The 13,394-nt window shown below is 37.8% G+C and overlaps 1 protein-coding gene across 4 annotated transcripts in view; it reads right to left on the bottom strand.

Annotated features, from left to right (window-relative positions):
• Positions 1-13,394, bottom strand: part of RGS7 (regulator of G protein signaling 7) — a 467,594-nt gene that overhangs the window by 89,412 nt on the left and 364,788 nt on the right. The gene's annotated exons all lie outside the window — the stretch shown is intronic.

Here is a 13,394-nt window from a genome sequence, read left to right as displayed (position 1 = left end):
TCAAATTGCCTTTTGGTTCCTTAGACCACCAGATCATTATCTAAAATAGAAAAACGCAACTAATCATCTCACTGCATTTTATTAATGTAAAAACAACTCATGGTACAATGAAACATTCAGAGGTGAATCATCAGTGGAAAAGAAATATTTCAAATTGTTACATAAATTGTTTATGGGGTAAAGTGCACAAAGTTTATAAATTAAGAAAAATAATTATCAGTCCAACAAGGTCTCTGAATAAGTGCCATGATGAATATAAAAAGCTTTTGTAACCAGACACCAAAGTTTCTAATCAATGACTCTATTTTCATATCTAGTAATTCACTTGCATTGTTCTCTTATATTTTATACTCATCTTTAAATATCTTAAATAATTTTTCATATAATTACTTTTGTTAATTGTTTACTTTTTGGATGATGTTCAGAGGTTACTTCTGGCAGTGCACTCAGGAATTACTCCTGGCAGTGCTCAGGGAACCATATGGGATGCCAGGAATTAAACCCAGGTTGGCTGTGTACAAGACAAATATCCTATCCACCATAGTATCATTTGGCCCCAGTTAAATATTCTTAAAAACAATGAACATTTTTTTTGATGGGGGATGCCACTCCTAGCCATGCTTAATGGTTATTTAACCCTTTGTAACATCTCCTGGTCCCAATAAATAACTTTAATAGTTATGTATTTTGGCATACCCAATATGCACGGGTAGCTTGCCAGGCTCTGCCACGCGGGCTCGATACTCTCGGTAGCTTGCTAGGTTCTCCGAGAGGAGTGGAGGAATCGAACTCAGGTCGGCCGCGTGAAAGGCGAACGCCCAACCGCTGTGCTATCGCTCCAACAATAAGTCTCTCAATGGGAGACGTTACTGGTGCCTGCTCGAACAAATCTATGAGCAACGGGATGAACAGTGACAGACAGTGACAGTTATGCATTCAAAAGTTTAAAAGTCATATGTCTGACCCACAGAACCAAAAAAACTGAAAGCATGAAATCTAAAAACACTGACCAAACAAAAATGTGCTGGCAAAGAGGCAGGTTAGAGAGTGGGAAAAAAGACAGGACATTGATGAAAGGAATTTGACACTATGGGATTGGTGTTGGAAAATTGTATACCTAAAACTCAAGTATTAATAATTTTGCCAATTCAGTGCCTCAATCAGAAAAATTGAAAAAAATAAAATTTAATCTGTCATGACTTTTGCTCTTGTCACACACAATAATACAAACTCATGCTAGTTAAGTCAATGCATTTGCAGTGATCTTCACATTAGTGGTTGGTCTCTCTGTATGTGGTTACCTCACTGCACCACCAAAGAGTTTGACTTCCCTAACCCTCAACCTGTGTCCTTGTGTCAGTCACCCTAAGTCCAGCTACATGTACCACATGAATCTAGTGCTTTCAATTTGCAGTCCAGTACTCAAAGTTTGTAATCAGTTGGTATAATCTCTACCTTTGTGTTGTTTTTCTAAAGAACATAGATAAGTGAGATCATCTTGTATTTTTCTATCTCCCTGTTGCTTGTTCTCCTCAGTATGATACACTTTAGTTCCAGCTTAGTTGCGACAAACTGCATACTATACTTGTATTATTTTCCATTGCATATATTTATAAAACTTCTTTATTTATTTGTCATAGGACATTTAGATGTTTTATCTTACATTTTTAAAAAAAATAATCCTTGGGGCATGTTTACCTCCCATGTTTATGTTTGATTAGTGTACATCTAAACATAGGCACCTCTTAACCTGCTCAAGGGAAAACATAATAACAGAAGTCCATGCATTTTGTGAGTCCAGAAAATTATCCTTGAAGCCTTAGTTTGAGTATAAGAGCCAAGTGATGGAAAAAATAAACTAATATGTGTTTAGTTAGGGGTGGGGAAGATATTAAGCCACACCCACCTATGCTTAGGGGATGTACCACATGTGGTGTCAGGGATTTGAGCCAGAGTTTATGGAATGCAAAGCAAGTGCCTTAACTTTAGTATTATCTCTCCACCCCCAAACATATGTTTTAAAAATTAAGCCAGTGTATAAAGTGCCATGTAAAGATTGCATAAGGGGAAGAAAAGGAGATTATTTTAAATTTACTCATATATTCAAAGCATATGCATGGGTGTACACTAGATGCCTATAATTGGTCTAAATATAGTTAGGAGTAGATAATGTCTCTTCATTCTCTTTCTGGGACTATTTCAATTTGAGACCCGTCACCGCATTCCCAATAATAATAATAATAATAATAATAATAATAATTTGGATGTGGTACTTCATATTTATCTTTCAGTTTTTGTTTAACATTATGAAAAAACATTTATTTAAAAATCATAAAAATTAAAACAGAAAATTCAAGTAACTCATTTAAACGTTAATATGGTTAATGTGAGGCCTTGCTGAACAGACAAGGGGAAGCAAAGATAAATAAAATGGACTACAAGAAATTAATAAGCTTCTTCACCTCAAAGGAAATCAGAATACAGAACAACTCAGTTTAAGAGAAATTATTTTCCCACCACTCAGCTGCTAAAGGATTAATATCCAAGATATAAAGAGCACTGTTATAACACTACAAGAAAAAAATCCAATCCTATTAAAAACATAGGGAGAAGAGTTAAACAGGAATTTCTTCAAAGAAGAAATACAAATTTTCCAAAATCATATGAAAAAATGTTTTATATCACTAATTATCATGGGAATGCAAATCAAAGCAATAATGAGATATCACTTCACATTACAGAGACTAGCATACATCAAAAAGAAGAACAACCAGTGCTGGGGAAAAAGGGACTTCATCCACTGCTGATGGGAAAGTCAAATGGTCCAGTCTTTTTTGAAAGAGAATATAAACATCACTTAATAAACTGAGAACTGAGTTTCCATATGATGCAGCAATTCCACTCCTTGGAATGTATCCTAAGGGTCCAAAAGGACTATGCAAAAAATGCATCTGTATATTTATGCTCATTGCAGAATTCTTCACAATAGTCAAAATCTGGAAACAACTCCAATACCCAAAAACAGATGACTGGATAAAGAAACTCTAGTAAATATGTAAAACTTGGCCATAAGAAAAGATGAAGTAATGTAATTTGCTACTATGTGGATGAATCTGGAGATTATCACACTGAATGAAGATAGACAAGAGCAAAAGGAGAGATACAGAATGATCTCCCTCATGGTGATATATAAAGAAAGTTTGTAAAGGAAAATCAGTTACCCAATGACAATAGAAAAAAAGTTCAGGGGAACTGGTCTTCAGTAGGAAACTTGACACTGGTATAGGGGTGGGAGTGGGGGATAAGTTAAGGAAGGGGACACTAGGACAACGATGGGGTATAAAAGTACCTGCCACAGAGTCAGGGTAAGAGTTGGAAAGAAATTGGGACATTTCTTGACTGGTTAAGGGATTAGTATTGAAAAACGTATGCCTGAAACTTAAAAATGAATAAGTTCCAATAAAAAATAAGCTCACGTGGGCAGGCCCAGTAACATCTCATTTCGTCCTTTCCCTGAGATCTTAGAAGTCTATTTCGACTTGGCCCTCCCAACGATGTTGCACTGGGGGCTCTTCAGGGTCACGGGAATGAGATCCAGCTTGTTACTGGATTTGGCATATTAATACACCATGGGAAGCTTGCAAGGCTGTCCCATGGGGGCAGGAAACTCTCAGAAGACTGCCAGTTTCTCCCAAAGGGAGAAGCAGGCTAAAGATATCGAGAGGCCGATTGCATCACTCTCTTCTGAGAGCTTGCTTTTAAGTCTCTCTGGATGTTGGCCGTTGATGGGATTACACACACCTGGGTTCCTCTGCCAGTACCTTCATGCATGAGGCCCATCCGAATGCACAGAGAGGGGTCTCCAGCATGGCTGCAGCTAGGTTCCGGTGGTCCCGGCCGCTGGGAGCTCCGCTCTGTGTGGGGACGGAAGCTGGAGCCCATCCCCTCCGATGGGCCCTGGAGAAGACAGCCAGGCATGTGGGCAAGAGACTCTCTAAATAAGCTAAATTTAAAAAAATTTAAATGTGAAATGTTCCTTAGTTTAGGAAATTTTCTCTATATTCTTTCTCTGATTATTTGTCAGAAAAATCACTCACACTACTTAGAGAGGTGAATTTTTAAAGATAATTTCACTGATCTAATTTTTGTCTTTACTTTTAGTGTAGTAGTTCCTATAAAGTAGTTATATCAAAATTTACTTGAGTCACTCATGGTCCAGACTCCGCACCAGGCTGTTTTCACTCAGGGAGCCCCAGAGGGGGACAAGTGAGAACCCTCCCTGCCCTAAGGGACCCAGCCCCGGCAGCCGACCTCCACTACCTAACTGCCTCCATGTTCCAGGCCACTTTCTGGACACATTATAAGACACTTCCTACCCATTTTCCATAATTACCACACCATATTTGATGGAGTTCAGACAGTAGGCAATAAATCATAGAGAGCAAGGTCTATCACCTATCTATCTATCTATCTATCTATCTATCTATCTATCTATCTATCTATACCTCTTGGAGAGCCCGAGAGTATCCTGTCCATACGGGCAGAGCCTGGCAAGCTACTCATGGCATATTCGATATGCCAAAAATAGTAACGCTAGGTCTCATTCCCCTGACCCTGATAGAGCACCCAGTCTTTGGGAAAGACGAGTAAGGAGAGGCTGCTAAAATCTCAGGGCTGGAAGGGATACACACATTACTGGTGCCTGCTTGAGTAAATCAACGAACAACAGGATGACAGTGATACAGTGATGCAGTGATACACTCATATTATGACAAGAATTTTATTCATGCTGGGATTGATTCATGGCATAGTTTCCCATAAGTTCATAAAGCTGATGTCTTCATTTCCATTTGTCTCCACCAATTTTTGAATACATTTTGATTCTGATTTTGACTCAAAATTGAATTGTATGGTTAGTCTCTGTTTCAGATTTGTCGGGGAATAGGGGCATGCTTGCGCCAAACACAGTAGTTCCCAGAGGCCATTACTAGTCTCGGAAATGACTTCTGACAGTGCTTAGAGGATCAGATGTGATACTGGGAATCCACACTTGAGTAAACTCGTGAGAATTAAGAGATTTATCTCCTGTACTATCCTACCATAGAGAGATTATATAACTTCCTTTATATGGCTGATTTCTTATTTTATAAGACTGTGATGAGAGAGGGCATTTGACATGATTTTAATCGTAAAAATTTATACCTGTTTTGTGCTGCAAAACAAGTATCCTTGAATATTACAATGCGTACTTGAGAAGAATGTGTATTCAACAACTTTGTGACTTTTATTTATTTTTTAAATAATGTAAGAGTACTGCTACTTGTACAGCCATTGATTGAGCTGATTGAATTAGGCATTAACTCCACATTGCTTTTTATTTTATTTTATCACCATGAGATAGAGTTACAAAGCTTTCATATTTGAGATTCAGCTGTATAATGATGGAACACCCATCCTTCCATCAGTGTACATTCTCCACTACTGAAGTCCCCAGTATCTCCCCCCACACACATCCCAGTCCTCACCCTGCCTCTATGGCAGACAATCAGACAATCTCCCCAATACTCTCTCCTCTCTAATTTTGGGCATTATGTTTTGCTTTAATTTTCCCACTGCCATTCAAGCCTACCTACCAGAGGCAGACAATAGATAATTTATTTTCCATTGGTCATTTTGAATATCATGAGACTCACATGGCTGTGATTGTAAGTGTAAATTTCTAGATTGTAAATGGTTGGGTTCCAGAGACATCTCTCTATGGCACTAATACATTTTGGGATTCAATTGGGAGTCTCTGGGCCAGGGCTGTTGGTGTGCTAAGATGGCACCCAGAAGCAAATTGTGGGCATGACATCCAGTCTGCTGGGCAGGAAGGGATCCAGGGAGGGACAGTCCAGGTCCTCTGCCACCATGTGGCCTGGAGATTTACTCCTGAACCCATATGCCTGGGCCTTGCTTGTGGAAACTCTTGGTCACTGGGATTCCATCTGGAGTAGGTGCTTTTGTGACTTTTAAAAATGTCTATTAAAGACTTGTATAGTAAAGTTGCAGGCTATAAAATCAATACCCAAAAGTCCATGACTTTCTTATATGCAAATAGTGAGAGAGAAGAAAGCGACATGATAAAAGCTATCCCATTCACAATTGTGCCTCAAAAAATCAAATACCTCGGAATCAGCTTAACTAAGGAGGTAAAGGACTTGTATAATGAAAACTACAAAACGCTACTTCAGGAAATAAAAGAAGACATGAGGAAATGGAAAAATATCCCCTGCTCATGGATTGGAAGAATTAATATTGTCAAAATGGCAATTCTCCCCAAAGCATTGTACAAATTCAATGCGATCCCTATAGGGATACCCTTGTCATTCTTCAAAGAAATGGAGCAAGTGCTCCTGAAGTTCATATGGGACAATAAGCCCCCACGAATAGCTAAAGCAATTCTTGGGAAAAAGAAAATGGGAGGAATCAACCTCCCCAACTTCCAACTCTACTACAAAGTGGTAGTCATTAAAACAGCTTGGTACCGGAACAAAGGCAGAGCGGCAGAACAATGGAACAGGGTTGAATACTCTGACACATCCCCCCAAATATATGACCATCTAATCTTTGATAAGGGAGCAAAAGAGGCGAAGTGGAGCAAGGAAAGCATGTTTAACAAATTGTGCTGGCAAAACTAGACAGCTACATGCAAAAAAAATGGGCTTAGACCTCTACCTATCACCATGTACAAAAGTCAGATCAAAATGGATTAAAGACCACAACATCAGACCAGAATCCCTAAGGTACATTGAAGACAAGGTCGGCAAAACCCTCCACGACATTGAAGCCAAAGGTATCTTCAAAGCTGACACGCCACTGGCCAAGCAAGTGAAATCAGAGATAAATAAATGGGACTATCTCAAGCTAAGAAGCTCCTGCACCTCAAGAGAAACATTGACCAAAATACAAAGACAATCTACAGAATGGGAAAGGATATTTACGCAGTACCCATCCGATAAAGAGTTCATAACAAGGATATACAATGCACTGGTTGAACTCCACAAGAAGAAAACTGCCAACCCGATCAAAAAATGGGGTGATGAAATGAACAGAAACTTTCCTAAAGAAGAAATCCAAATGGCTCAGAGGCACATGAGAAAATGTTCCACATCACTAATCATCAGGGAAATGCAGATGAAAACAACCATGAGATATCATCTCACACCACAGAGACTGGCCCACATCCCAAAAAACAAAACAAGCGGTGTTGGCGTGGATGCGGGGAGAAAGGGACTCTTCTTCACTGCTGGTGGGAATGCCGACTGGTTCAGCCCTTTTGGAAAACAATATGGATGATTCTCAAAAAATTAGAGATTGAACTTCCATTTGACCCAGCAATACCACTCCTGGGAATATATCCCAGAGAGGCAAAAAGGTATAGTAGAGATGGCATCTGTATTTCTATGTTCATTGCAGCACTGTTTACAATAGCCAGAATCTGGAAAAAACCAGAGTGCCCCAAAACAGATGACCGGTTAAAGAAACTCTGGTACATCTACACAATGGAATACTATGTAGCTGTCAGAAAACATGAAGTCATGAAATTTGCATATAAATGGATCAACATGGAAAGTATCATGTTGAGTGAAATGAGTCAGAAAGAAAGAGACAGACATAGAAAGATTGCACTCATATGTGGAATATAATGTAACTGAGAAGTACAAGTTGGCAATGATGCAACTTCTGGCAGATATCTCTCTGGACTTAGTAACTAAAATACTAAAATACAGAAACCCAAAACTGAGAGGCCGCTATGTGTGGTCACTCGGCCTCATACCTCTTCATCCTCAGCAATGGAAAACAGATTATCTAATGCTTCCTTTTCAGCAGGTCTGACTTTAGGGGAGAGACTCTCCAAACAATAATAGCGAGTTTTGTTGAAATATTGAATGCAATCAAAGTGAAAGTAAAGTGAAATTTATTAGTTACACAAGCGGGGGGGGCTAAAGGTGGGGGGGTTAGGAGTGTGGGGGTGAGGGGTGGAGCTATACTGGGATTCTTGGTGGTGGAATATGTGCACTGGTGAAGGGATGGGTATTCGAGCATTGTATAACTGAGATTTAAACCTGAAAACTTTGTAACTTTCCACATGGTGACTCAATAAAAAAATTAAAATTAAAAAAAATGTCTATTAAGTCTATGTAGTCTAATTTTTTATTTAAGGTTGCTGTTTACTTGTTCATTTTTTTCTTTTTTAAATTTTAACACTGTGATTTACCGAGTTGTTTATAATACAATTATTTCAGTCATATAGTGCACCAACACCCAAACAAAAACCAGTTGTACCTTCCCTCCACCATTGTCCCAGTTTCGCAAAGTCTACCTATCTGACCCTGTTAGCAGACACAAACAAATTTCACATCATATTGTTTGTTACAACACAAGAGAAAATCGAATTCTCAAAACTTAGATCAATAAAAGGTTGTTTTATCTTATAATGTTGTTATTGGAGTCAATGTCTGAAAATGTACTGGGCTGATTGGTGCCAGTTGAACCTTCTGCGTTATTGTTTCCGCTCATTTAACTTGGTGCTTTTCTATGAAATATTTTTAATCAGATTTGCTGCGATCCTACTGGGCTAACAGTACCAACAGTCATGTAGCCACGAGGTCCAGGAGCTATGGTGTTGGAAGGATTTGGTGGCTTGCAACTTGATGCAGTTCAGATGTGAAGATGGTCATGTGGGTGTTGGGTGTGACTGTAGGCTGCTGTGTCTTCAGACAGGAATGGAATCTACCCTCTCCCATTCTAAGAAAGCCCATAATTTTCAGCCTGAGCCTCTCTCCCTGGGAAAATTTGGCAGTATCATCCATATTATTTTGGATATTAGTTGTGGAGATTGGCCTTTTCTCTACCAGAAAAATGATGGATGTGGAAGAAGATGCTGGGTTTTCCTGTGTTCAGGGGTATTTGCTGATTTTCTAGTCAGTTGATTTCACCTTTGAAATCAACTGGGATATTGGAGTCCTCTACTGTTATACTGCTATCAGTGTTTCTCTTTAGTTTAACTATTTATTTGTGGGAAGAAATAGAAGGGAGGGGGATAGTAAATATATACAGGACTTTTCATCCCCCAAAAGATCAACACACATTCTTCTCCAGTGCACATGGGACATTCCCCAAGATAGAAAACATGCTGAACCACAAACCACACCTACATAAAATTATGAAGCACTGAAAGTCTAAGTGAATCACATACGGAAACAGAGAATCAAATCAAACACCTGGAAATTAAACAGCTCACTGCTAAACAACCAGTGGATTAGGGAGGAAAAATGAGAACTGTACAGAACCAAAATAATCACAGAGCTAAGGAAAATAGAAGTTACAAACCCCCACCCCCACCCCCCTAAAGAAAACTATATTAGAGTGTTCAACAGTTGACTGGTGAAGCTAAAAACTGAATCAGGGAGTTGGAATAGTATAAATCATCTGAAAACATAAACCAGCACAAAGAAAAAGAACAAAAAAGTATAAAAATTAAAAATTTTATGGTAAACATGAAACGGAACAAAATTCCTATTATAGCGGTACCAAAGGAGGAGAAATTAAAGGACAGAAACAAAACATTGTCTTAAAAAGATAATTGCCAAGTATTTCTGTGGTTTGGAAGGGTGGAGGAAGCAGATATCCAGATCAAACACTTTTAAGCAAATCAAACTACATACCAAGGAACATCATAACTAAATGGCAGAAGTTAGAAACAAGCCTAAAAACAGCTAGAGAAGGCAAATAATAACATCTAAACCCCCCTTCCACTCCACAAGACCATCTGAAGATTTCTTATCAAGAATTTTAAAGGATAGAAGAGAATAGTATAGTATGCTCAAAGTTTTAGAAGTAAAAGACCTACAACCAAGAATTTTTAGATTAAAAAACACTCAGACTTGAAGAATAAATCAACAACTTTACAGATAAATGAAGGTTAAAGGATTTCAAGTTTGATAAGTTGGTCAAATAAGAAGTACAAATGGGTACAGCTGCAAAATAAAAGGAAACTCCACTCAAAAGTAGTTAAACAGCAAAGATATAAGATGTAAGCTAGGAGGAGAGTAAAGATAAAGATTGTTAAATGAACTTGAGACTAACTTGCTTTCAAACTATAACAGGCTACAAAAATAGAATCACATGTTTAGCCATAGCCAAAATGGAAAAATGAGAAAATGAAACCAAATATCAACATAGAAAGTAGCTATCAAAATACAAGAGAAGGGAACAGAAGAAACAAAATTTAATAATCTGAGTGAAATTTTCAAAATGCAAATAAATTACTCCTGATGGTGATAGGGGATTGTTTGGGATGCTGAGGATCAAACCTATATCAGCTGTTTTGCAAGGAAAACCCCCTACCCACTATACTATTGCTCTGGCTCCAAATTGTATACATTTTTGTGAGTTTTCCTTTTTTTTTTTAACAATTAACTTGTTCTGAAAGTACTCATTGCAAAATTTACTATTTTCATTAATGAGTTATCCTTATTAATGTGTGATTTTTATTATGTAGCATATGTTTTAACATACTTATATGTTTTTGAGCTATTTTAGAGCTATTTATTCTACTACTATCATATAGGTTTTTTCATATTTAAAACACTTGTTAGGCTGGAATGATAGCACAGTGGGTAGGGTGTTTGCTTTGCACGCGGCCGACCCGGGTTTGATTCCTCTGCCCCTCTCAAAGAGCCCGGCAAGTTACTGAGAGTATCTCACCCACACGGCAAAGCCTGGCAAGCTACCGTGCCTTATTCAACATGCCAAAAACAGTAACAAGTCTCACAATGAAGAGAGACATTACTGGTGCCCGCTCGAGCAAATCAATAAGCAACCGGATGACAGTGATACACTGATATAGTGAAAACACTAGTTAAGTATCTTCTATTTTTATTAGATCATAACACCATATATTTTATCATAAATTGAATTTACATTTGGTAAATATGAGTAAGTTTTCAATTAAGATTTATAGAGAATAGAGAATATGGAACCTCCAAAAGATTTTTGCTTTGATTTCCTAAAGTTTGAATATTTTATATTACCTAGAATTAATATTTTGGTATATATTTTTGATTGGAGTTCTCTGAGTGTCCTACTTCTTTGACTAATTACTAATTTTGGAAAGGATACTTAGGTGTGCATCTTGCTGCAATGATATACAGAGGAACAAAGCCTGATTCATACTTGATGGAGAAAAACAAAAACAAAGAAAACCATACAGTTACTCTAGCAAGCCACAGAGAGGTCAAGGGATTGAAGGGATTTGCAAGTAATTTTTGGAGAATAAAAGGAGGGAATGAATAAAGGTGGGATCAACTCACATGGTCCATAAGAACATGAGTGTTTGACATGGAAAGGATATGGGCAGGTTAAAGGGATCTTTCTGATAATTTGTAATCTGTGGATGCAAAAAACTGAAGGCCACTAAAGCCAACTGAAGCTGGAAATGGGTCAGCAAAAGTCAAGGCACATAATGCAGATAAGCATGAGGACATTGCCTGATTTGTGGAAATTATTCAGAATAACTGATGAACAAATTTTATTTTTCTTTCTTCTTTTTGGATCACACCTAGCATTGCACAGGGGTTACTCCTGGTTCACGCACTCAGGAATTATTCCTGGCAGTGCTTGGAGGACCATATGGGATGCTAGGAATCGAACCTGGGTCAGCCACATGCAAGGCAAATGCCCTACCCACTGTGCTATCACTCTATTCCCTACAAAAATCTTATTTTGTACTTTGCAACCTTTATGTCTATAGGCCCTATAATCCTTCTATAATCCATATCTTATTCACTATGAAGCTAATTTAAGATGAATTTGAGTAGCAAAACCAGTTAAGTCTTAATTCTAATCTCCAGGTTTAAATGGAAGATAAATTCAATAGCCAATTTATTTAGCAATTACATAGTTATGTAAATTGAAATACGTATGTGAATAAACAAAACTTTAGAATCTTTCTTTTTTATTTCTTTAAGGATATTAGTTGAGATGAGTATTTTGAGATATTCTCTTCCATTTTGATTTGTTTTATCTCTGAAATCTTTTTATAAAATAATATTTTTGTACATACTATTTTCTAATTCTTTGTATTTAAAAAATTGTTGAAGATAAAAACAATATCAAAATAGAAACATAGGAAATTATATATGATTTCTCATGATTGCTCGCAGTCTTTGTTTAATGTTTCCCATAAACTATTCTGGTAATATTCAAGGACATTCATTATTTATTACTCTAACTTTACTACAAAGCAGTAACAATTATAACAGCATGGTACTGGAACAAAGGCAGAGCCGCTGATCAATGCAACAGGATGGAATATCCCTACATGCAGCTCCAAATATAAGGAAGCAATAAATGTGAAGTGGAACAAGAAAAGCCTCTTCAACAAATGGTGCTGGCATAACTGGACAACCACATGCAAAAAAGTGGGCTTAGACCTCAACCTAACACCACAAAAGTCAGATCAAAATGAATTAAAGACATCAACATCAGACCACAATCCATAAGATACATAGAAGACAAGGTAGGAAAAACTCGCCACGATGTTGAAGCTTACGGTATCTTCAAAGATGACATGCAACTGAGCAACCAAGTGGAAACAGAGATAAACAAATGGGACTATATTAAACTAAGAAGCTTCTGCACCGCAAAAGATACAGTGACCAGAATACAAAGGCAATCTATAGAATGGTAAAGGATATTCACCCAATACCCATCCGATAAGGGGTTGATATCAAGGGTATACAAGGCACTGGTTGACCTCTACAGAAAGAAAACATCCAACCCCATCAGAAAATGGGCCGAAGAAATGAACAGGAACTTTCTAAAGGAAGAAATACGAATGGCTAAAAGGCACATGAAATAATGCTCTTCACCACTAATCATCAGGGAGGTTCAGATCAAAACAACTATGAGATACCACCTCACACCACAGAGACTGGCTCACATCCAAAAGAACAAAAGCAACAGCTGTTGGCTTGGATGTGGGGATAAAGGAACCCTCCTATACTGCTGGTGGGAATGCTGACTGGTTCAGCCTTTTTGGAAAACAATATGGTCGCTTCTCAAAAAATTAGAAATCGAGCTCCCATTTGACCCAGCAATACCACTTTTGGGAATATATCCCGGAGAGGCAAAAAAGTATAGTCAAAATGACATCTGCACCTGTATGTTCATTGCAGCACTATTTACAATAGCCAGAATATGGAAAAAACCCGAGTGCCCGAGAACAGATGACTGGTTAAAGAAACTTTGGTACATCTACATAATGGAATACTATGCAGCTGTCAGAAAAGATGAAGTCATGAATTTTGCATAGAAGTGGATCAACATGGAAAGTATCATGCTAAGTG

The sequence above is a fragment of the Sorex araneus genome, chromosome 9 (genome assembly GCF_027595985.1).
Source record: "Sorex araneus isolate mSorAra2 chromosome 9, mSorAra2.pri, whole genome shotgun sequence".
NCBI classification, from domain to species: Eukaryota; Metazoa; Chordata; class Mammalia; order Eulipotyphla; family Soricidae; genus Sorex; species Sorex araneus.
This window is presented reverse-complemented; position numbering and strand designations above follow the sequence as displayed.